Source organism: Mesoplodon mirus, assembly GCF_964341445.2.
Source record: "Mesoplodon mirus genome assembly, chromosome: 9".
NCBI classification, from domain to species: domain Eukaryota; kingdom Metazoa; phylum Chordata; class Mammalia; order Artiodactyla; family Ziphiidae; genus Mesoplodon; species Mesoplodon mirus.
The window spans coordinates 23,760,899-23,787,722 of record NC_138985.1 but is presented as its reverse complement, the minus strand read 5'-3'; the positions used below and the strand labels follow the sequence as shown (position 1 = coordinate 23,787,722).

The 26,824-nt window shown below is 37.4% G+C and overlaps 1 long non-coding RNA gene across 1 annotated transcript in view; it reads left to right on the top strand.

The window, feature by feature from the left end:
• The window catches only part of LOC309810831, an 80,585-nt gene extending 54,673 nt beyond the window's left edge, over positions 1 to 25,912 (top strand). Inside the window, exon 3 of the long non-coding RNA XR_014295060.1 lies at positions 25,854 to 25,912. This is a non-coding gene — a long non-coding RNA (uncharacterized lncRNA). The remainder of the gene's footprint in view (positions 1 to 25,853) is intronic.
• The last annotated feature ends 912 nt before the right edge of the window (positions 25,913 to 26,824 follow it).

The window sequence follows — 26,824 nt, the reverse complement described above, 5'->3', positions numbered from 1 at the left end:
TGGTTTCATTGATTTTCTCTATTGTTTTCCTATTTTCTGTTTTATTTATCTCTGCTCTAATCTGTATTATTCACTTCCTTCTGCTAGACTTGGGCTTGGTTTGTCCTTTTCTTCTAGTGCCTTAGGTTGTATATTTAGGTTGTTGGATTAAGATCTTTCTTTTTTAAAAATGTAAACATTTATAGCTGTAAATTTCCCCTTAGCACTGCTTTCACTGCATTCCATAAGTTTTGGTATGTTGTGCTTTCATTTTTATTGGTATCTTAGTATTTTCAAATTTCCCTTGTGATTTCTTTTGTTCATTGGTTGTTTAATATCCACAAATTTGCGAAATTTCCAGTTTTCCTTCTGTTTTTGATTCCTAACTTCAGCTCATTGTAGTTGGAGAAGACACTTTGTATGACATGTATCTTTCAAAACCTACTGAGATTTAATTTGTCCCCTAATATATGGTATATCCTGGAAAATGTTCCATGTAGACTTCACAAGAATGTGCATGCTGTTGGTTTTGGTAGAGAGTTAAGTGTATGTTTGTTAGATCTAATTGATATTGTGTTATTCAAATCATCTATTTTCTTACTTATTTCTGTCTGGTTGTTCTATCCATTATTGAGAGTGGGGTATTGAAGTCTTCAATTATTTTTGTGGAAATACCTATTTCTCCCTTCAGTTCCTTCAATTTTTATTTTATACATTTTGATAGTCTGTTATTGGGCGCATAAATGTTTATAATTGTGATATCTTCTTTCTGTATTGAAGTTTTTAAAATATATAAAGTCCTTCTTTGTCACTTATAAACTTTTTAAATTTAAAGCCTATTTTGTCTGATACTAGTATAGCCACTCCTGCTATCTTTTGGTTACTATTTGCATGGAATATCTCTTTTGTCCTTTCACTTTCATCCCACTTGTGTCCTTGGGTCTGAAGTGTCTCTTATAAATAGCATATAGGTAGAACTTTAAAAAAAAATCCATTCTGCTAACTTCTCTTTTCATGGGAGAGTTTAATCCATTTACATTTAAAGTAATTACTGATAAGGAGGGGTTCACTTCTGTAATTTTACTATTTGTTTTCTATATGCCTTAAATATTCTTTGTTCCTCTCTTACTGCATTATTATCTCTTTCATATTTAGTTGATTTTTGGTAGGAAATATTTTAATTTTCTTCTCAATTTCTTTTGTGTATATTCTATAACTATTTTCTTTATGGGCATTTCATTTAACATCCTACAGAGTTATAACATTCTAATTTGAATTTATTAACTGCAATAACTTACAAAAACTCTGCTCATTTATAGCAGGGTCCCCATCCCTTTCAGTTATTGATGTCACAGAATTACATCACTGTACATATTTTGTCTGAAAGCATAACCCAATAATTGTTTTCTTAATGCATTAGTTTTTTAATTATGTAGAAACAAAATGTGGAGTTACAAACCAAAGTTACAATAATACTAGCTGGTAGACTAATAAATTTTTTTAATGTATTAGTCTCCTAAATCATTTACAAAACAAAAGGTAGAATGACAAAATGTTGTTACAATAATACTAGCTGTTATAATTGCCCAGGCATTTACTTTACTGATGTCTTTATCTTACATATGGCTTTGAGATACTGTCTTTTCATTTGAGTGGTAACAAACTTCCTTAGCTCGTGTTTATCTAGAAATGTCTTTATTGCTCCCTCACCTTTGAAGGAAAGCAGGATACAGGATTCTTAGTTGATAGTTTTTTTTTTTTTCTTTTAGCAAGAGAATAACACTCTTTTAAGAGAGAAAGCATTCAATAGAACCATACTTGGAAATGGCATACATGTTGTTAACTACCAGACATAAAATTTAAAATAACAATGTTAATGTGTTAAATCTCTAGTGGAAGAGGTGGAATATGCATGATTGGATGAGTGATTTCAGCAAAGATATGAAAACTATAAAGGGCTTCCCTGGTGGTGCAGTGGTTGAGAGTCCGCCTGCCAATGCAGGGGACACGGGTTCGTGCCCCTGTCTGGGAAGATCCCACATGCCATGGAGCAGCTGGGCCCGTGAGCCGTGGCCACTGAGCCTGCACGTCCGGAGCCTGTGCTCCGCAACAGGAGAGGCCACAACAGTGAAAGGCCCACGTACCGCAGAAAAAAAAGAATCACGTGGAAATGCTAGAAATGAGTACACAGTAAGAGAAATGAAGAATGTCTTCAAGAGCCTCATCAACAACCAAGGAAAAAAACATAAAGAGACAAACAAGAGTGAAAAGATGAGAACAGAGGATCTAAGAGGTATGCAAGAAAATCAAATAATTTAATACATGTGTAATTGGATTTCCAGAAGGAGAAGAGAGAAAATACAGAGCAGAAGAAATATTTGAAGAGACAATGGTCAAGAATTTTCCAAAACTAATGACAGATACCAAAACACAGATCCAAGAACCTCAGCTAACCCCAGACAGGATAAATGCCCCAAATAAAAAAGAAAACGAAAACACCTAGACATATGCAAATTGCCAAAACTTAAAGACAAAGGAATCTTGATGTTTTCATGAGAAGACTGACTTCTGCCTTCCAAATTTTATACAAGTGCATCTCATTAGCCAAACCTAAATCACATCCAGGATTCTAGGGTTATCAAGGGAGTCTGAAAAATGTGCTTTTTAACCTATCAGACTCTGCAGAACCAGAACACACACTAGAAGTATAATAGCATGGATTTTGAGTACCAAATCTGTAAGTCCTCCATGGAATATATATGTAAATAAAGTTTTGCTTTACCACGTGGTTTATTTTTTAATGTACACTATAAATATTTTAAAATGCATAAACATAAACAAATATATAATAATTATATATGGAATTACAATTTGAAAATTACAAATACACTATATATACATATACTAATTTTAGTAGTTATTCAATGATTTGTTTCTAGAAAGTTTACAGCTATTCCTACTGCCATCATCAATATCTGAGAGTATATATTTCCCCACATCTATGGTAACAGTTGGAGATAAGGGTTTTAATTTTTTTCCAGTATGTTTAGAGAAAAGTGATTTATCATTACTTTAATATGCATTTTCATATTACTGTGAAATTTATTATTTTCACATTTCTTGATAACCTGTACTTTAAATTGCCTATTTATATATTTTTTCTTTTTGAGTTATTTATATTTTCTTTATTAGAGCTCATTTTTTAAATATTGTAGCTACTAATCATTAAAATGTCATTACATGACTTATTTATCTTATCTTTGGTTTTATTGCCATAAAATTTTAGTATGGAAAGCTCAATTGTATCTAGAAATTCTTAACAGCTTCTGGGTTTCCAATATTGGTTAAGATCTCCCCTGCCTTAGATTGTACACATAGTCTCTTAGATTGTATTTTAAAACAATTATTATTATAATTATTATTACTACATCTAGAAGGTTTCTTTTAATGGTTAAGAGTGGGACCCAATTTTATTATCTTCTATTTTGATAGCTAGTAGCAATAGCACCATGTATTGTTACTTGCCTTTTTGCATTTTGTAAAACTACAACTTTAGCCAAGTATTAAAATTATCATTTATACTAGAATCTATTTCTGAATTTTTTGACGTGTTCCACTGAGTAATAAGTCAGTCCATAGCTATACCAATATCATATTTGTTTTCCCAGTCTCTTTGTAGAGTTCTGATAGCCTGAGAAACAAGTCTCCCCCTTTGTTATTCTTCATTTTTATAATTGTCATGGCTATACTAGATGAACTTTTTTCCACATAAAACTTTAGGTAATTTAATCCAATTCCAACAAGAAATTATTAGAATTCTAATGAAATTTTAAGTACATTTTATATTGCTTGGAGAGATTAACATTTCTATGATGGCAATTCTACCAATCCAAGAATATATCCATATGCTCAAATCTTTTTTTAAATTAACTTATTTATTTATTTATTTATTTATTTTTGGCTGCATTGGGTCTCCGTTGCTGCATGTGGGCTTTCTTTAGTTGCGTTGAGGTGGGGGGCTACTCTTTGTTGCGGTATGTGGGCTTCTCGCTGCGGTAGGTTCTCGTTGCGGAGCATGGGCTCTAGGCGCACAGGCTTCAGTAGTTGTGGCACGCAGCCTCACTAGTTGTGGCTCGAGGGCTCTAGAGCGCAGGCTCAGTAGTTGTGGCACATGGGCTTGGTTGCTCTGCGACACGTGGGATCTTCCTGGACCAGAGCTTGAACCCATGTCCCCTGCATTGGCAGGCAGATTCTTAACCACTGCGCCACCAGGGAAGCCCAAAAATCTTTTTAAAAAATGTTTATTTATTTGGCTGCACTCGGTCTTTAGTTGCGACACGCAGGATCATCGTTGTGGTGTGCTGGATCTTTAGTTGTGGTGTGCAGGATCCTTAGTTATGGCATGAGGGATCTTTGGTTGCAGTATGCAGGATCCTTTTTGTTGTTGTTGCAGCGTGCAGGCTGTTAGTTGCAGCTTGTGGGATCTAGCTCCCTGACCAGGGATCAAACTCCAGGCCCGCTGCATTGGGAGTGCAGAGTCTTAACCGCTGGACCACCAGGGAAGTTCCGTATGCTCAAATCTTGACATGTCTTTTACTGAGATACTACGGTTTTCTGCATATAGACCTTGTGACTTTTTATTATATTTATTTTTAATATTTTTATAGATTATTTCTCTTATAAATGGAATATTTCTCCCTGGTTTCATTTTTAGGTGCTAATTGCTAGAATAGAGTAAACCTAACGATACTTATATACTTGGCTTCCATTTAGCTACTTTGTTAAATACTCTTACAGATCTTTTTTTATTCCTCTTGTAACTAAATGTCCTTGAATTTTCTAGTTGTATAATTATATTATTTGCAAAATTGATAGTGTTACCATTTTATTTCAAATAAACCAATTATTTAAATTTTATGTTAATATATTCACTACCCCTGACTAGATCCTGATTTTTAAATAAAATAGTTTTAGGTTTGCTCTTTGGGGTAATAGTTGCTACTGGGTTTTTTTTTGTAAAGAATTAACCATATTTAAGTCTTTTCTTGCATTCTAATTTTACTCAGAATTTCTATAAGAAATGACTGTTTAATCTGAATCATATTTTCACCATCAGTTATATTCATATGATTTTTCCCTTTTAATCTGTTAATATAGTAAAATATATTGATAAAATCTAGCAAAGTACCAAAAAAATAGTAAATGCAAATTAAGTAGGATTTATTGTAGGACTACAAAGGTGGTTCCATGTTAAAAAACCTATTTTTTAATATTTGGTGCAATTTATGCAACTATGTCGATATTGATAAATAAGATCAATCTATATCATTTTTTGATACTGTCTTTATCAGGTTTTAGTTTTAAAGTTATTCTGGGTTCATAAAATTATTTGGAGAATTTTCCAGTTTTATGTTGGCCTGGAACAACACATATTTAAAAAATACATAACAGGGCTTCCCTGGTGGCGCAGTGGTTGAGAGTCCGCCTGCTGATGTAGGACACACAGGTTTGTGCCCTGGTCCGGGAGGATCCCACGTGCCGCGGAGCGGCTGGGCCCGTGAGCCATGGCCACTGAGCCTGCGTGTCCGGAGCCTGTGCTCTGCAATGGGAGAGGCCACAACAGTGAGAAGCCCACATACAGCAAAAAAAAAAAAAAAAAAGATTAAAAAAAATACATAACAAAGTTTAAAAGCAAGAAAGGAAAAATTTTAGGTGCCTGAACCAAGAATGCAAACACAAAGTTAGAGTGATGAGTAGGAGTTTAAGCTAGAACTGAGTTTCCTACATAAAGGTGGGATTCATGCTTGGCCATCTTTTTCAAGTGCTAAGGCTTGCGAATGCCTTCAAACCTGTAGAACAACCTCTGCTGGAGAGGTACTCAGTCAAAAATTAGAAACTACATTTGGAATCAAATCACCATGAGGGAGATTCAATAAGTACAACAAACAGGAGAATGAACAATTGAAAACTAAAACTGAAAAATACAGTAATTGAAATTTAAAAATTCAGTGGAATAATTAAATAGTAGATGAGACCAGTTAAAGAGAATTGATACACTGGAAGATTGATCAATAGAAAATATAAAAAAGACATAAATAAATACAAATAATAGGATAGGAGACATCAATTCAGGTCTAAAAGGAGTTTCATGGGGAAAGAATAGAAAGAATGCTATACCCTTTATACAAAAGGTTAATTAAGGAGAAATTTCCAGAATAAAGACATGAATTTTCAGAATAAAAGATCTTGCTGGGTTTCAAATGTGACAAGTTAAAACAAATCACAAGTGGATAAATCATATTAAAGCAAAACTGACCTTCAGAGATTAAAAATAATTTTTAAACAATTTTTTAAATTAATTAATTAATTTATTTTATTTTTGGCTGCGTTGGGTCTTCGTTGCTGCATGTGGGCTTTCTCTAGTTGTGGTGACTGGGAGCTACTCTCCGTTGTGGTGCGTGGGCTTCTCATTGCGGTGGCTTCTCTTGTTGTGGAGCACGGGCTTCAGGAGTTGTGGCTGCCAGGCTCTAGAGTGCAGGCTCAGTAGTTGTGGTGCACAACTTAGTTGCTTAGGGCTTAGTTGCTCCGCAACATGTGGGATCTTCCCGGACCAGGGCTCAAACCCATGTCCCCTGCATTGGCAGGCGGATTCTTAACCACTGCACCACCAGGGAAGCCATAAAACAATTTTTGATACATGGTATACCTTTTCCATATATCATGTCCTCATCCTTTACATATACCTCTTCCATCAACTACTTCATTCCTTCCTTGCCTTAACTAAAGCTTTCTCTCACCTCAGAACTCTGCTTCCGCAACACAGTTTCATTCTACATCCTAAAAGATATGGGTGACCTCGTTTCACAAGCACACCTAGAAACTACTGTTCTTCCTTTTTTTTTTTGTAAAAAAAAAATTTACAAAAGTTTTTTTGTAAAAATAAGAGATTTTGGCTTCTTATTATAGCACACTTTCTACCTATCATCATTGTTGTCATTTATTTTCCTGGTTGTTATTTATCATTAATTTATAAAGATTTGTGGACAGGAAGTTCAATGAAATGAAAAATCTCCATAACTCTGAAAAATAGTCTCTTAAGATGTTCTAGTGTGATGGTCAACTGACTTTTGTCTGTTTCAGTCACAATCTGGTCCTCTGTCACTTACCCCATATTGCTCTATATTTTGAAACAGCAGCTAATTCAGTAGTACATACCAGACTACGTAATCTGTTATATAAATTATCTTGCTAACATTTTCAATTACCTCACTTACTAATCCTTCCTTTTTCCTCCAGAAACTATACCTTAGATCAGCACAACTGTCTACAATTGGTAGTTATATACCTAGACTACTGACTCTACTTGTTTAAAAATACAGATTAGTGACCAATTCAGGGTATCTGTGGTCATCTGGGGTCTCGATATTGTCTGCCATTTTTTCCACACTTCTCCAGTTAACTCTCTCTTCTCATACTCACAATAATTATTTTATACCCTCACCATCAAGTTTTTTACTCATTATGGCTCTATGTTTATCCATTACCTTCATAGGAAATAAGACGCTCAGTTGAGTTGACTATATGAAGTGTTCTTCACATGGAAGAACAACACATTGAAAACTAAAATGTAAAAGAAACTGGAAAAATTTTTAATATTCATAATAGGCAATTTCTTATTTGTAATATAAAGGAAACAGACATAAATAAGAAAAAGATAAACATTACAATTTAAAAACAGATGAGGAACATGAGCATTCATAAGACTGGCTGGATAAGATGTCATTTTTTCATCCATCTGTCTACCCAACACTGGGAGTGGTAGGAACCTGCTTGACAAGCATGCAAGAAAATTGCTGTTATCTTCAGGAAGTGGGAATTGACATGATATACCAGACAGTTATACCAATTTAGATACATATTACCAGAATTTTACATTTTGATTCCACTTTTTGGAACCCATCCAAATTTTGGAACTGACTTTTTCTCCTAACGTTGTAGGAAAAAGTAGAGATAGAATATACAGCTAAAGACTGAAGTTTGAGTGACAACTATTTATAGGGTCTGAGATAAATGAAATGAGCCAGTCAAGAGAGAAAAGAGACTTTCAGGGAGGTAGGTGGGAACCTAGAAGGTGCAATATCAAGAAAATCAGAGAGGAAATGAAATTCCAACAGTACATCAACAGTATCAACTTCCACAGAGAATCAATTTTCAAATGCATGAAATGGGCCAACCCATTTGAAAGCTGATATTGGAATACAGTAGAGAACTTGTTCAACACAATATCATTTTTGGAAGTTGTAAAATGCACCTGTTGCTCAGAAACTGGTTAAACCTCCATGTGGAGTAAATACACATACATATTCACTGTTGTTGCCTTTTTGAAGTCTCTTGTATTCAAGTTAAAACCAAAAGAGACATAGATCTAGAGTTTGAATTCCAGTCTTTTCACTAGGCGATGTTGCATTGTTATTTTGCTCTAGGCCATCAAAATAAAAACTATTCAAGAAGTCAGCCGCTGCTATAAAAGTCATCTGGAAAGTCCAGGGAAGGGCCCTGAGCTGCTGCTGGGAAAGGGAAATTGTCCTCTGGCCCGTGAGCTGGCGTGTTTGTCTGCTGAGTGGCTTCAGCGGTTTCATCTGTTGCTGAAAGAGCCAAGAGAAAGGGATAAAACGGGACTGTAATCCACACCACAATGAGCGGGACCAGTAGCCAAGTGTTTTGTTTGTGTGCTGCCTCTTCTGGCACACCGAATTGCTGCACAGATTGCATGGGCTTTTAATCATCATTTAAATAGAAGTGATCCAACCTTGGCATTCGTTGGGTTTTTATACAGCTTGCTGATCACCCAAAGGCGCTAGCACATACAACTCCAAGTTATGATTTTTCAAAGCATAGTGATATCGTGATATGAAGGGTAAATGCCTCCCATATTCTTATATTCAGTGCATATTCTTTGGGTGTTCACAGAGAGAAAAGACTAGATAGAAAACCTAGAAACTGATTTTTGCTTTCAGTCAGACAATCTCTGATTAAACACTAATTCCATTTCAAATCTTGAAAATAGGTTTGAGGCAGATTACCTTTTGGATCTCTAAAATTCAGATTGTTAGTTCATCATTGGGTGTTGAATAATCTCTCTTCTCTTTTAAGTCCTTTTTTCCTTGATTCTGAAATGCTGAGGGAGAAAGCCAAAAAATAAATTATAAGAAGAGTCCATTCAGGATATCAAACTGATAAGCAAAGACGAAAAAAGAACAAAACTCAATCTTTATGGAAATCTTAAAAGGAAATATGAAGTCTTCTATTTAATAAGAGAAAAGTGTCCCAAGTCTTCTGGATGAAACTAGGAGCCCAAATCCTTAATTCTTTATTGACTTAGCAACTATGCTCATAGGAATTTGTTCTAAGGATATGATAAGACAAGGGTTTAAATATCTAAGTATAAGGATAATTGTTGTAATATAGCTTATTCTGCAAAGTTTTAAATAGCCTAAATGTTCAACAGTGACTGAATTGTATTCCATTATACAGATGTTTATTTAATCAGTCCTTTAAATGTTGTGGAAGCATATTTGACATGGGAACATGTTATATGGTCTTATTTTCTTGCTAACATTTTAATATGAAAAATTTTCAAACATACAGAAAAGTTGAACAAACTATACAGAGAACACACATATAACTACTACCTGGATGCTGTAATTAACATTTTACTATGCTTGCTTTATAACTCATCTATCCATCTATCCATCCCTGTTTCCAACTGTCTTTTTAAAATGCATTTCAAAGTAAGATGCAGACATTAGTTCAGTTCCCCCTAAATACTTTAGCATGCAGATTATTAACTAGAGTTCTCTATTTGTTGTTCTTGTCTTAGGTAAATTTACGTACAATGAAATGTACATAATCCTAATTGGATGATTAGATGAGTTTTGACACATGCATGCACCTGTGTAACCCAACCCCCTATCAAGAAATAGAATGTTACAGGGACTTCCCCAGCGGTCCAGTGGTTAACACTGCACGCTTCCACTACAGGGGGCACAGGTTCGATCCCTGGTTGGGGAACCAAGATCCCACATACTGCAAGGCGCAGCCAAAAAAAAAAAAAAAAAGAAATAGAACATTACAGCACTCCATCTTGCCCCTTCCTCATTTCCTGCCTCAAGTTTTGTCAAGGCAACCACTTTTCTGATTTTTTTTCACCACAGATGAGCTTTGCCTGATCTAAAAACTTCTTATGAATGAACTCATAACAATAAGTACTTTTTTGGTTAAAGCTTCTTTTACTCAGTATTATTTTTTGAGATTCATCTATATTTTTATGTGTATACATGGTTCACTCCTTTTTATTGCTGAATACTATTCCATTGTATAAATGTACCACAGTTTACCTCTTCTCATGTTTATGATCACCTGGGCTAGGAAACATGTAATGTGCTCTGAAATGAAAAAAAAAAGACCACAAAACAAGATAGATCATATGGTTTCATATTTGTAAAAAACATAGACAGTCAAATATATATATATGTCACTGAGACATATTACAGTTTGGATCTCTGAGATTCATATTATTGGTTTTATATATATATATATATATAAAGCCACTTTTAATATATATACATAAACACTTTATATATATGTAAATGCTTCTTATACATACATATATAAATGCTAAATATAAACACTAAATACTGTCTACATAGAAGGCTATCTAAGGGGCTAATCACCAACACTAAAACAGTGTATCCCATCTGTGGTAGAATCTGGGTGATTAATGTTTTATGCTTACATAGTTTCTGGCTCTTATATAATCAACATTCAAGAAGTGAAAATTTACTGCTTTATATTATTAGACTTCATGTGATGGGGCTGTAAGGAGCTGAGATTGAAAAGAAAACATTGAGCTATATAACATGAGTCTGCTTCCCGGAAATCAAAGGGAAGCACAGAAATGTAACTGCTGGCTGGAAGAGCCGGGACGTGATCGTCTCCCCACAGAGATCGGTTACGGAGAGGTTTGGTTACTGTAAAGTGACCAAAGTGCCATCTGTGGAGAAACAGCCTGCGAAAAACTCCTCTCTAAACAAAGACTCAGACTGGAGTCCTGTCCCTGGATTAGAAAGCCACCTCGTAAAATCCCCCGAAGTTATTTTTTCTCTACTTTACAAAGATTGTGAATTAACCTTTTATTGTTTCCTAAGGAGAACAGGGTAAAGAAAAAAGTGGAACGTTTTACTAAAGGCGATTGAGAATAAAGAGTGCCGAGAGAGGCACTCAAATACATATAAACCTGAGTTTATGTGAAAGGATAACTAACTAAATGCATCACCTCATATCATCTTTAAAGTCACATGAAATATACTGGGTAAATTTTTGTTTCACTGGAATAGTTAAGTGACATTACTTCACAAAACTCACAAAAAATGGTAGCTTAGAACCCTTGTGGCTTTATTCATAAACCCAAACTCTCCCTGCTGTGTCTGTTGACGACCTTCAACAGTCGTTGTATTTAAAACATTTTTTAAAGTTATATCTTAATTCTAGGCCTGGTGAGATGTGTCATTAAAGCCAAAAGGCAAAAGGAGTATTCTAAATAGACAGCTACCTCAGTGGTGTTCAGAAGGATCCCGAGAGGAGAAAGAGCATCTCACCTCTGTGCTCAAGCCTTCCTGAGGAACCCAGGTAGTTCAGTTCCCCGTTCTTGGAAAACAGGATTGGAGACTGAAGAGCCAGCCCTGATTTTTCTCTCCCTTTTCTTACACAGAAGGGAAGTGATTCAATAGCACAGGATTATTGGTGAGGCAGGAACTTTCCCACTTTTGATTTGAGAATCAAGCTACTGGATGAGGCTTAGGCAGGGCCATCTGAGGGGCAGCAGACACCTCGGTTCCATGGGTACCACAGGTCTCCCTCCACATTTATCCCTGGTTGTGCAAAAATGGTCCAGTGAGGTCAGTTGCAGATCCACTGGTGTGAGAGCCTCAGAGAACAGCCCTTGCAGCCACAAGAGGACCAAGCGATCCTGTAGTTCCATGGGCCGAGTAGAAAGGTCACTTGGCAGGGTAGGCAGAGCCCTGGATGCAGAGTCAGATGACTTTGAATCCTGACCCCACCTAATAAGTCAGGGCTCTAAAACTCTCTTAGTTTCCTAATGCAGGTGGAAAATGTATCAAATAAAATATTTATCATGTTAAAGCACTTGATTTAATATCCCCAATTGAAATAATAACTTGGATTTTTTTAAAATTAAGCACTCATTTGTTTAATGCTGTGCTAGGTATTGATGACTGTATAAAGACAATTTAATAATTTAATGATTGTAAATCTAGACTTCAGAGTTAGATTATTTCAGTTTGAATCCCCACTCCACCATGGATTATTGGCAAGAGATTGGGAGGTTATTTAACGTCTCTGCTCAGTTTTCTCTTCTGTAAAATGAGAATGATAAAAGTACCTTCCTCATAGGGTTATTATGAGCATTAAATGACTTAATATATGTAAAACATGTAGAACAGCTCCTGGCCCATAATAAGTGCTATATTTTTGGCTATTATTAGACACTATCTTACCGACAAAAATAATAACAGAGATGAGAATAACAATGTATTCCGGTGTTATTTTGATGGCAGTATAGGTACAAAGGAAGAGTGGCCAATTTGTATGCGAGCTAGAAAGTTTATACTAACTTATTTGAAATCCGGATTAATCCACCAGCTAAGAGTAGCTATGTGTTACCACCCAAAGAAATGTAAGGAAGCTATTAATCTGTTCTGGCTTTCTAGGTCTGGGCTGATGCAGTGTCCTGTGGTAGAATATGATTGACTAGGGCCATGGATCCCTTTGACTCTATCAGTCATTACAAGTAGCAGCTTGAGGGCAGTGGCCTAGGAAGGGGTCACAGGCTCTCGGCTCCTCATGGTTCACTCAGGGGCCAACTTCTCCAGCCCAATCCAGCTGTCTGTATAATCCTCACTCTTCTCAGAAGCACAGCAATCTGTGCTGACCTTTTCCATTGCACCTCCCTATCCTTTTCCCCAGATTTATTTCTCCCTGGGGAGAGATTAGGAAGAATAAAAGAATTGCACAACTTTTCCCATTTCTGCCTTCGCTAAAATTATACCGATGTACTGGCCACAAAACACCAGCAACTCAAAAATGGGAGTCTGCCAGGAGTCGTTGCTGGCATAGAGAACACACACTAGGACCAGTTGGAAAGGCAGGGCAAGAATAAGGCAAACCAGAGTCGGAGACCAGCTGTCAGTACAGAAATTGCTAAGAGCTGACTAGGAATGAATACCTGAAAGCAGAGACAAGAAAGAAAGAAAGGAAGGAAGGGAGGGAGGGAGGGAGGAAGGAAGGAAGGAAAAAGAAGGAATCAGCAGGGGCAAAAGGTGGCAATGGAAGAATTATAGAATTATTTCTAGGTAATATGTTAAGAAATAGAATCATCTTTTTAAAAAATAGAATCAGACTACATTCACAGTTATCCTGTGGGACTTCCTAAAGATACCAATTAACTGGGTTTGACAGAAAAATTTTTTTCATGCTATCTACTTTAGGAAAGAAAGTTATAAACTCCCAAGAAAGAATTAAAGACATGTTAGTATTCTCAAGGGAGAGAGAAAAGCTCAGGTTGGTTGGTTGGTTGGTTTTACCTAAATGCAATTAACTGCTTATAGCAAGGACAATCCATGTAGAGAAACCCAAAGAACCATGAGGTTGAGTCAAGCAGCATGGTGAGGTGGTGGGTGTCTGGAGGCAGGATAAAAGACACTTGTAGATGGAAGGTAGAGCTTCATCTTTCTCTTGGCTCAGGTGGACACCTGGAGCTTGTTCTCTTTAGTACCACCCATGTACAGTCACAGAGGTGTTCCCCTTCCAAGCTCATCCATTCTTGATGTCTTTTAAAAAAAGCCTTACGGCTATCTTGGGCCATTGGAAAGAGGGAAGTTCTGTTGAGGACAGTTCAGATAGGACTGTGCAGTCTTGGGCCACAGACTTTCTTCCTGCCAAATGATCAACAGGTGATAGGCGGACATCTCCAGATGGGAGATTTCCCTGTATGATAACCAGAGAGCAACCAAGGTACTCCTCTAGAGAGGTGTGCGGAGCTGTCCCAAATGCAGTGGACTCTGCAGTTATTGCCTCGGCTCAAGATAAACAGTGATCTCTTTGGCAGAGGCCAGGCCAGCTCCCAACTCGTAAGTATCTGGTTCCCTTCAGGTGCATCCCCTGAGCAGGGCTGCGCTGTCCTCCTCCCAGGTCATCCTTCCCCCCTATTCCAGCCCATCTTCCCTCATGGGGTGATAGTGGTCTTGTTTTTCATCTTCTCCCCTTCTAAGCTCTGACTAATGTCACAAACTTTATTCTTGATTCCTTCAGGACTTAGTTCTTTTTACTCTCAAAGTTCATGTTGACAGTGTTCTTTGGGAAAACAAAACAAAACAAAACCTTGATTTCTTTGCCATTTTTCGGGCCAGCTGACTGACACTTGTGATTTTTTAAAATTTTATTGTATTTATTTATTTTTGGCTGTATTGGGTCTTTGTTGCTGTGCATGGGCTTCTCATTGCGGTGGCTTCTCTTGTTGCAGAGCACGGGCTGTAGGCACACGGGCTTCAGTAGTTGTGGCTCAAGGGCTCTAGAGCACAGGATCAGTAGTTGTGGCGCACGGGCTCAGTAGCTGTGGCTCGCGGGCTCTAGAGCGCAGGCTCAGTAGTTATGGTGCACTGGCTTAGTTGCTCCATGGCATGTGAGATCTTCCTGGACCAGGACTCGAACCCATGTCCCCTGCATTGGCAGGTGGATTCTTAACCACTGCACCACCAGGGAAGCCCCTGACCTTGTGCTTGATCTTCATTTCTGTTCTCCAACTCTATACCTACATTCCCCCCTCCCCCCACCACCCACAAATCCTACCTCCAGATATATCAGAACATGTGCTGCCTTTGGTCTTTTTCACACAGCTCACTTTGCACACATATACTGAGATCAAGAGACCTTCAAGCAGGAACCTGATAAAAACGACCTCCCATCAGAAGTTCAGGCATGGCCTCCCTAGAAAATAGCTCCTGGGACAGACAACCATGTAAGGTTCAAGGAAGTTACATATGTTTAAAATTCAGTTTTTTAATTTATAACAAATTCAACAAACAAATATAACATACCCATGTGTTTCAACCTCTATCTCAATTATCCTGTGTCTTTGCTCTTCTTTAGTTCCAACCCCAATTCAAACGAAGTAAGACAGATTCTCCTACAACAGATCCTGAAACTGCCATGGCACTCCAAATTTTTGATAGAGTCAACATTTGGTGATTTAGAGAATTAAAGAAGTAGAGAATAACAGCACTATTCACAATAGACAAAACATAGAAACAACCTAAATGTCCATCAACAGTTGAATGGATGAAGAAGATGTGGTACATATATACAATGGAATGCTACTCAGCCATAAAAAAGAATGAAATAATGCCATTTGCAGCAACATGGATGCAACTAGAAGTTATGCTAAGTGAAGTAAGTCAGAAAGAGAAAGACAAATACCACATGATATCACTTATATGTGGAATCTAAAATATGACACAAATGAACCTATCTACAAAACAGAGACAGACACAGACATAGAGAACCGACTTGTGGTTGCCAAGGGGGAAGGTGTGGGGGGAGGGAAGGATTGGAAGTTTGGGATTAGCAGATGTAAAGTATTTTATATAGAATGGATAAACAACAAGGTCCTACTGTATAGCACAGGGAACTATATTCAATCTCCTGTGATAAACCATAATGGAAAAGAATATAAAAAAAGAATGTCTATATGTGTATAACTGAGTCACTTTGCTGTACAGCAGAAATTAACACAACATTATAAATCAACTATACTTCAATTATAAAAAAAGAAGTAGAGAATGAGATGAAAGAGTAAACAAGGAGACTTCAGAAGGGCTTGTTCCTACTTAGACGATGAGCAAACAGAATTAGAAGTCCACCCATTAGCCATCTCAGATCCATGTTGGAGTGAGTGTGAACGTAGGGAGCAGAGTAAAAGGAATCCTTCCAGCTTTCAAGCCATGGCCACTCTCTTACTCCTCATTCTCTCTTTTATCAACCTAAGTGTCCTCAATGACTTCCTTCATGTAGGCAATTAAGAGTCTTACCAGTTCCTTCTACATGTCCCTGTGGAAAGCAAGTTACAACTAGCAGAACTTGGAGGCCCTGACACTGGCCTGTCCACTGAGAAACTGAGCAGGGTCAAAAGTTCTTTAATTCTTCACATCTAGGGCCTGTGCAAATATTTCAAGTCCCAGCTTTATTTTGTAAACTTTCAATTTTGGAGAATATTTTTAAAGGACTCGATTGCTGTAGATGATTATGGTTTGGTTCATGTCAGGGAGGAAAGTTCTGCCCAGATCATTGCTCTAACTGCTCTGGGGTACAGCTGGAGGCCTCAGTCAGGAAGAGCCTGAAAGCCCTTGTTTTCTTTTTGGTCCACCCCAAGGACCGTTTAGAAATGTAGTGGTTGTGATTTGTCAACTCATTTTGGAAACATTTTTTTTAAATTTTAGCTTAGCATTAAATGCACTGCATATGGGAAACCTTGATCTGTGAGCTCAATGGATATATGCTTTTCCAAAAGAAGTGGGAAAAATTCATTAGCACATACCTCCTTTTGATGTTGACCCAATCTGGGCATGGTATAACACATCCTATATTTAGACCAGTGATGTTTATACAAGCTACTGACCATTTACTGAGTTCATTTACTCAGCTAATAGCAGAGTCCAGATTCAAGTGAGGGCACTTGTTTCAATACATTAAACACTAAGGTTACAATGTGTTTACATTCCCCTTATAAACTAATCTGAAGGTATTTCTTAAGCAAACATTTGAAGTTTCATATTTGTAAATTAAGATGTACCTAGAAAAGGAGTGGAACATAACATCATAAAAGCATTCCTAAGGGACTTCCCTGGTGGTCCAGTGGTAAAGAATCCACCTTGCTAGGCAGGGGATGCAGACCAGGGGGTCAGGGGACTAAGGTCCCACATGCTGCACCAGTGCAACCAATAAGTAAGTAAATAAATAAATAAATGAAAAAAACTGCTTCTAGAATTTTGGAATGGAAGAGAATCTTCTAAATAAAGAAATTGAACCCTAATAAGCTGTGACAAAGTGAAAGAGCAGCATGGACATATATACACTACCAAACGTGAGGTAGATAGCTAGTGGGAAGCAGCCGCATAGCACAGGGAGATCAGCTCGGTACTTTGTGACCGCCTGGAGGGGTGGGATAGGGAGGGTGGGAGGGAGACGCAAAAGGGAGGGGATATGGAAACATATGTATATGTATAACTGATTAAATTTGTTATAAAGCAAAAAAATAAAATAAAATTAAATTAAAAAAAAAAAAAAAAAAAAGAAATTGAACCCTAAAAAGAGGTTAGACTAAAGTAATATGTTCAGCAACATCATAGGTATCAAACAATAGAATGCATTCTGATTTCTATTTTTTCCTCTTTAAATTATGAAATATTTTGAACACATAGAAAAGAATGGAGAAGAACATGGTTCAAAATTCTTGATGTTAAGGTTTTCCATATTTTAGTCAACAACTATTTAATCTGAATTTTAAAGCCCTGTACACTCCTCACTGATCCTATTTCTCTGTCGTCTTCCTCATTTGCTGTTCACATTTACATGTTTTAATGTTTTTAAATCATATTTTATTACCCCTGTGTATATGTGTAATATATTTTGTGCATTTAAAATATTTTTCTGTTTGTAATTTTTATCTTCATATTTTCTGCAATGTTGGAATTCTATATAACGAAGAATATATAAAAATAATACTGAAGAGCAGCCACAGACTACAAAATATTTGCTAAAGATACATCTGACGAAGGACTATTATTCAAAATATAAGAACTCTTAAAACTCAACAACAAAGAAAACAACTTGACTTGAAAATGGGCCAAAGACATCTATGGACACCTCACCAAAGAATACGTACAGATGGCAAATAAGCACATGAAAAGATGCTCTACATCATATGTCATCAGGCAAATGCAAATTAAAACAATAATGAGATACCGCTGCACAGTTGCACACCATGGGCAATATCCAGAACACTGACATCACCACATGCTGGTGAGGATGTGGAGCAGCAGGAATTCTCATTCATTGCTGGTGGAATTGCCAAATTGTATAGCCACTGTGGAAGACAGTTTGGTGGTTTTTTATAAAACTAAACATACTCCTACCATAGGCTCCAATAATCGCACTTCTTGGTATTTACCCAAAGGAGTTGAAAACTTATGTACACACGAAAACCTGCACATAGATGGTTATGGAAGCTTGATTTATGATTGTCAAAACTGGAGAACAATCAAGGTGTCCTTCTGTGGGTCAATGAATAAATAAATGTGGTACATTCAGACAATGGAATATTATTCAGCACTAAAAAGAAATGCACTATCAAGCTATGAAAAGATATGGAGGAACCTTAAATGAATATTATTAAGTGAAAGAGGCCAATCTGAAAAGGCTACATACTGTATTATTCCAACTATATGACATGCTGGAAAAGGCAAAACTATGGAGACAGTAAATAAAAAGATCAGTGGTTGCCAGGGCTTGGGGGGTGAGAGGATGCACAGGCAGAGCACAGGAGATTTTTAGGGCCATGAAAATATTCTGTATGGTACATCGTGGATACATGTCATTATATATTTGTCCAAATCTGTGGAATGTAAAACACCAAGAGTGAACCATAATGTAAACTATGGACTTTGGGTGATTATAATGTGTCAGTGTAGGCTCATCAATTGTAACAAATGGACCAATTTGGTGGGGAATGCTGATAATGGGAGAGGCTATCCATGTGGAGGGGCAAACAGTATATGGAAACCTCTGTACCGTCCCCTCAATTTTGCTGTGAACCTAAAACTGCTCTAAAAATATAAAGTCTTCATTTTTAAAAAGTTAAGTCTGATTAGCAAAAAGAAAATACTGATAATCATACTGACATTATATATTTATATTGAAGTATTAATGATGTATAAATCACTTATCACTTTTATTTTCTGGCATGAGCTGCTAGGTAGATAAGATATAAGGTATGATCCCAAGATATGAGATTTCCAAAAAGTGAATATGAACATCAACATTTAAGAGATGGATGGAACAGTCTACAAAAGAGGACAGAAGCACAGAAGGAGAATGGAAGAATGTGATGTTATCATAGAGCGTCATCAAAGTATTGGAGTACTTAACAGTGTCAAAAGTGACAGACACTATATTAGGGGCTATTACGAGTACATTGAGTTTTCACATAGGAAGGAATGAAGGGAACTGAAGAATGAATTTTACCACAAGAAATGCAAACATTCAACCCTTTGCTCAGCCCACAGACCCAAAGACACACAATTAAGTTCTTTCAATTAGGGAAAGTTATGTGAGAGTATCTAGAATAAAAGAATTTCAGATTTTATAATTCTTCACATGAAGAATATCCCTATAAAATGGTTCGGAGTAGAATTTTTTTATTGATTTTATTTCATCTATAAGAATATCACTTTAAAACATTGTTTATCAAAACTGACACTGTAAAATCCTCACCCACTAATGTTATGTTGCCTTCTCCAAAAGAGACTTAAGAATTTGGGTTTGGAGCCATTTGGAATGCCCTCATCCGCACTTATTAGCTGTGTAACATTGGCCAAATTATTTAACCACGATGAGCTTCAGTTTTGTCTTTCTTAAGTGGAAGTGATTGGGTTTTTTGAGGATAAGTTAAATACTGCATGTGGTAAGTGCTTAACGAGTTGCAATAATGCTAAGGCTCTCATAACATATTTTAAGATACTCTTCCTCTCAAGTCTTTTGTCTTTGAAAAGTACCTTGTAACTTATTCTCTGATTTACTTGCATTTATTTATAACTGCTATTAGTATAAACAATGTGATATTCCTTGACAAAATTGAGCCCCTGCCCTTCACAGAACTTTTAAAGTTTTAATCCTCACCTCTGAGTGGTATATCGCTCTAGTAACATGCTACATTAATTAACTGAAGGACAAAATCATGATAATCTCAACAGACGCAGAAAATGTACATAATAAAATTTGACATTCATTTATGATGGAAAAGAAACAAATACTCTTAGCAAACCAGGTTAGAACAGATATTCAATAACCTAATAATGAATATCTACAAAAAACAAAACAACAAAACTTCAGCAAATATACTTAATGATGAAATAATGAAATTGTTTTCTTTGGAATTGGGAAAAGGCAAGGATGTTATCACTCCTATTCAACAATTGCTCGGGTTCATAGTAATACAGCAAGGCAACAAAAAACACATGAAAGCCATAAGGTTTAGAAATGAAAAAATAAAAGTAAACTTCTATTTGCAGATACTATGATTATATATAAAATGTTTTAAAATAATTTACATTTAAATCATGAGACTTAAAGAATGTTTTGCAAGACTGCTGTACATGAAATCAATATTTAAAAATCAGTTCATTTCTATATATTAAAAAGTGTTAGGAAATGAAATTTAGTGTATGCTCTTATAATAGCATCATAGTGTTACACACCTAGGAATAAATCTAAAGAAAATTCTGCTAGACTTCTACACAAAAAACTGCAAACACTAAGAGAAATTAAAGAAAATCTAAATTGTGTTATGTAATATGAATGGATTGGAAAACTCAATCTTATACCAATTGTCAATGAAACCCTGCACTCTAAACTCTTACGGATTTTTAAAAATTTGACAAGCTGAGTATAAAGTTTATAAAGAAATACAAAGGACTTAAGGTAGCCAAGACTTTCTTAAAGAAGAAATATGAGCTGAGAAGACTTATTCTCAGATGCCAATTCTTATTATAAAGCCACAGTAATTAAGACAGTGTAGTGCTGGGCATGAATAGGCAAATAGATCAATGTAAATCTGAAATAGACCAAAGAAATCAGAAATCATCTGCTGCATATGGGAACAGTTGCCACTGCAAAATACAACTCTCAGATCTGGCTGGACTCCACATTGCATGGGCAGATTCTTGATTAGGGGGTCTGGGGTCCAGGGGAAGATGTGTTGTGATATGCCACACTTACTTCTGTGTGGTGTAGCCACCCTGCTTCCATTTAGTTTTAGTGCCTTTGTCTAGAAACTTAATTCTGTAACTCATCTGACACTTGTTTCACATGTTTTTGGTATGAAGACCAGTCTGACTAGAATTGGGGACAAATGGCAATATTCTCAAGCAGAGAGGGGGACCACAGTACGCCGTGTTTAGACACAACAGCCCAATGACAAAAAGCTATTGGGTCTTTTTGGAGGCAATTTTTATGGGCAAGTCATATCAGTTGAATTTGTCTACCAAACCCCTAATTTCAAATGGTAGGGCTTTGGGGATAAAGAGAGATAATGTGATACGAGCAGTAGATAGATTCCCAGTAGCTCCCAATCCCGGTAGCCAAGTGCTGGTAGTATAAACCAGCCAAGATACAAGATGATTAAAGTCTTAAAAGGAAGTTGAAATAGCAAAGGGAGGACAGGCTGTGGTCCAAGTGTCACAAGTGGAAGTCCCACCTCTGGGAACTTGGCATGATAACATTGGAAGAAGGAAAGTCTGAACATCTCCCAAGTGCCTACCAGTGGCAGTGGTGACTTTTCAGTTAGAAATTAAATAAATGCCAGAAGTGTGGATGTAGGAATATGAGAGAATGGAGTTTCCCTGACCCAACTGTCTGTGTGGGAGGGGATAAAATACAAAGGCTGATTACAAGTCAAGCAAGGTTTTTAGTGCCTGTGTTACTGCTTTTGATTCAGAAAAACTGCTTTTACATGCTGGTTAATCTTTTTTATTCTTACAGATAGCTCTTCTGCCTTCTGAAAAGAGCTAGACCAGACTCTCACTGAACTACTGTATACAATATTCTGAGCTCTCAGAGATTTTTCTTAAAAATTATGTTGAGATGATAAGGTCTCAAATAGTTTTATACTTGGAAAGATACTTTTAAAGTAGAGCATTAAGGATACCTAATAGAGACATAGATCATTTATTAGTAAATTATAAAAAATTATTTTGGATATGAGTTTTTTAGGGAAAATATTACCTTGTTGGATGAGAACTGAGGAAAAGCAATGGAGAGAAATATGCTGGGGAAAAAATGGACTTAAAAATGTTTTCCACTAAACAGAAAGTAAAGATATCAGCTTCAGGTATAGCTGGATCCAGATGCTCTCACAATATGGCCAGAAAACTCTCTGTATTCATCTCCCATCTCTAAGTTTCTTTGCATAATCTTCATTCTCTGAAAGACTCTTCCCACTTAGTGGTAAAGATGGACAGAAATAACTCAATTCCTCATTCTTATCACCTTCACAACTTCACCAAAACAAATGCATCCCTTTTCTGATGGCATTATTAAAAGTCTTTAGATTGTCTCTAGTCCAGACCTGTATGATTGGGGTTGGAGCCAGTCCAACCTGGATCATATACACAAAAATGTAGAAGGGAGTTTCCCCGAAGTGGTGCTGTGCTAATGAACATTTTTTCCACTGCAAAATAATTATTCACTAAATGGAGCTTTGATAAGCATCTATTGCTTAGAAAGTATTTGCCATGCTTCTAACGTCACTGGTCTTGCCAATACGCCTGCCTGGCCCTTAGAAGACAGTCGGGTTGTCTTCACTAGTGAAGTCTGCCTCCTTTTCAGGTGTTTACACTTCCAGAAGGGCAGAGACCACTGGAACCTGTGGTATACCATGTTTCTTTCCATGGAAATTTTAGTGATTTAAAACCAGTGGTCCAGGGCTTCCCTGGTGGTGCGGTGGTTGAGAGTCCGCCTGCCGATGCAGGGGACACGGGTTCGTGCCCCGGTCCGGGAAGATCCCACATGCCACGGAGCGGCTAGGCCCATGAGCTGGCCACTGAGCCTGTGCGTCCGGAGCCTGTGCTCCGCAATGGGAGAGGCCACAACAGTGAGAGGCCCGTGTACTGCAAAAAAAAAAAAAAAAAAAAAAAAAAAAAAAAAAACCAGTGGTCCATGGCAACAAAAAGAATAAAGTACCTAGGAATAAACTTACCTAAGGAGGTAAAAGACCAGTACTCAGGAAACTATAAGACACTGATGAAAGAAATTAAAGATGATACAAACAGATGGAGAGATATACCATGTTCTTGGATTGGAAGAATCAACATTGTGAAAATGACTGTACTACCCAAAGCAATCTATAGATACAATGCAATCCTTATCAAACTACCAATGGCATTTTTCACAGAACTAGAACAAAAAATTTCACAATTTGTATGGAAACACAAAAGACCCTGAATAGCCAAAGCAATCTTGAGAAAGAAAAACGGAGCTGGAGGAATCAGGCTCCCTGACTTCAGACTATACTACAAAGCTACAGTAATCAAGACAGTATGGTACTGGCACAAAAACAGAAATATACATCAATGGAACAGGATAGAAAGCCCAGAAATAAACCCACGCACATATGGTCACCTTATCTTTGATAAAGGAGGCAAGAATATACAAAGGAGAAAAGACAGCCTCTTCAATAAGTGGTGCTGGGAAAACTGGACAGCTACGTGTAAAGGAATGAAATTAGAACTCTCCCTAACACCATACACAAAAATAAACTCAAAATGGATTCGAGACCTAAATGTAAGGCCAGACACTATAAAACTCTTAAAGAAAAACATAGGCAGAACACTCTATGACATACATCACAGCAAGATCCTTTTTGACCCACCTCCTAGAGAAATGGAAATAAAAACAAACATAAACAAATGGGACCTAATGAAACTTAAAAGCTTTTGCACAGCAGAGGAAACCATAAACCTTTCTCCCTCAGAATGGGAGAAACTATTTGCAAGTGAAGCAACTGACAAAGGATTAATCTCCAAAATTTACAAGCAGCTCATGCAGCTTGATATCAAGAAAACAAACAACCTAATCCAAAAATGTGCAGAAGACCTAAATAGACATCTCTCCAAAGAAGATATACAGATTGCCAACAAACACATGAAAGCTAATGAAAATTAACTCAACATCACTAATCATCTGAGAAATGCAAATCAAATCTACAATGAGGTATCACCTCACACCAGTCAGAATGGCCATCATCAAAAAATCTACAAACAATAAATGCTGGAGAGGGTGTGGAGAAAAGGGAACCCTCTTGCACTGTTGGTGGGAATGTAAATTGATACAACCACTATGGAGAACAGTATGGAGGTTCCTGAAAAAACTAAAAATAGAACTACCATACGACCCAGCAATCCCACTACGGAACATATACCCTGAGAAAACCATAATTCAAAAAGAGTCATGTACCACAATGTTCATTGCAGCTCTATTTACAACAGCCAGGGAATTGAAGCAACCTAAATGTCCATGACAGATGAATGGATAAAGAAGATGTGGCACATATATGCAAATATTACTCAGCCATAAAAAGAAATGAAATTGAGTTATTTGTAGTGAGGTGGATGGACCTAGAGTCTGTCATACAGAGTGAAGTAAGTCAGAAAGAGAAAAACAAATACTGTATACTAACACACATATATGGAATTAAAAAATAAATACATAAAGGTTCTGAAGAACCTAGGGGCAGGACAGGAATAAAGACGCAGACGTAGAAAATGGACTTGAGGACATGGGGAAGGGGAAGGGTAAGCTGGGATGAAGTGAAAGAGTGGCATGGACATATATACACTACCAAATGTAAAATAGATAGCTAGTGGGAAGCAGCCGCATAGCACAGGGAGATCAGCTCGGTGCTTTGTGACCACCTAGAGGGGTGGGATAGGGAGGGGATATGAGGACATATGTATATGTATAACTGATTCACTTTGTTATAAAGCAGCAACTAACACAACATTGTAAAGCAATTATACTCCAATAAAGATGTGGAAAAAAAACCAACCAGTGGTATTTTTCAAGTCGTCGTTTTTCCGTTTAATAAAGTATTTAATATATGCGTATTTTAAAGATGTGGTTTATAGTTTTTTGGCTCACAGTTTGAGCCACTTCTATCCCCCAAAGTATTCTTTTTTTTTTTTTTTTTTTGTGGTACGCGGGCCTCTCACTGTTGTGGCCTCTCCCGTTGCGGAGCACAGGCTCCGGACGCGCAGGCTCAGCGGCCATGGCTCATGGGCCCAGCCGCTCCGCGGCATGTGGGATCTTCCCGGACCGGGGCACGAACCCGTGTCCCCTGCATCAGCAGGCGGACTCTCAACCACTGCGCCACCAGGGAAGCCCCCCACAAAGTATTCTTAATGAGATATCTTAATTCCCAAAATAAACTTCCTCCAACTAAGTTATTCAGCAGCCATGTATTATGTCCCTGCCAGTTGTGCTCTATTTAGGCACAGGTATATTAATTAACAAGTAAATTAGGGTCTCTGTCCACAAGATTTAGCGTAATGAATCGAATTTACCCAGATTCAGAGCTATATCTTCTGTCTCTAATCTGAGCTTAGATTTGGCCCCATGTAAGAAATTAAATTTTTTTCAACAAAAGTTCAGTATTTCATTTTAACCAAAGCTGTATTTGAAGGCAGATTCCAATAAGTGTGGTCTGATACAAATGACACCATTCATAGCAAACAGCAACAGGCCAGCTGCAGTTTGAGTCATGTTTCCATAAACGGAGCATGTGTATGAACTCTGACCCCCAGGTAAGGTTTCTACAACTTAACGAATAAAATAGTGAATGTGATAAACTTCTGAAAACTAGCTTATGGGTCAGAAACTCTAACCAAAGTGGTGCTGCCAGGCACTGTTCTTAGAACAACTTATAATAAAAGAAAAACATTTTTTTTTCTTCTGTTACCCCTCTTGTTCAGGAAGAAGCAAAAGGCAGCTTAGTGAATTGGAGGTGGTTTATAAGGATGGAGTGCAAAGGTAAGTTGGAGTTTGTAGGAAATAGCTTTTAATTGGAGAATTGTCCAATTGTCCCCAGTGTCACCTGCTTAGGCTCTTGGTGGCTGCCAGTGTAGCTAGTTATCTGAAGGGCAAGAAAGCCTGAAAATAACTGGAAGAATCCAAGTCACATCATCTTAAACATAGAGTTGTGATCATAAATACAAACACAGTCAAGAACTCCTCCAAACACTGGCATTTCTGAACAGTTACCTCCATGCACCAGACCTGGCAGTGGGCGTGTGGGTGACAGCCCAGACTGACCTCTGGGCGGGTGGTCAGTTCTGTCAGACTGCACTGATGTACATCTTGCTTCAAGGACGAGATTTCCTTTGAGGACTCTGGGTGATCTCTTGGAGCCGCCTAACTGGCTGACCTGGGAAACCCACACCAAGTGCCAAAGGCACCAGAGGGGATCAGGTTTAGGCTTCTGGCCAACTGCATGCAATCTCCACCTCATTCTGGGAAGCAGGCAAACAGCTCATCCCCTTGCAAAGCGGAGAGAAGGTTTTTCAAGGAAACACAAAAGCCAAGTTCAGTTTAGATTCAGAAAGTCACTGCACCAAAGATTCCATGAACCTCTCCCTGCAGAAATGAGAGAAGTGGTTCTGTGTCAAGCTGGTTCTTAACACATGTGCAAAAGGGACCACCCAAGAGGTGGCTCTTCCTGAGCAAAATGGCCTTCCTTCCTTCTGCCTTCCTGTGTTTGCAACAGCGAGCCCAGAAGCAAGCTGATGACACCAGTCTAGGGCCGTACAGGACAATTCCTAGTCACTGTAGGCATCAAAAACATCAGAAGAGAAAACTATTAAATTCAAAGACTTCACCAGTAGCTATTACATGCAAAGCACTTCCAGTGGTACAGTGTAGGAAAGGGTTTAACAAATGAAAACAG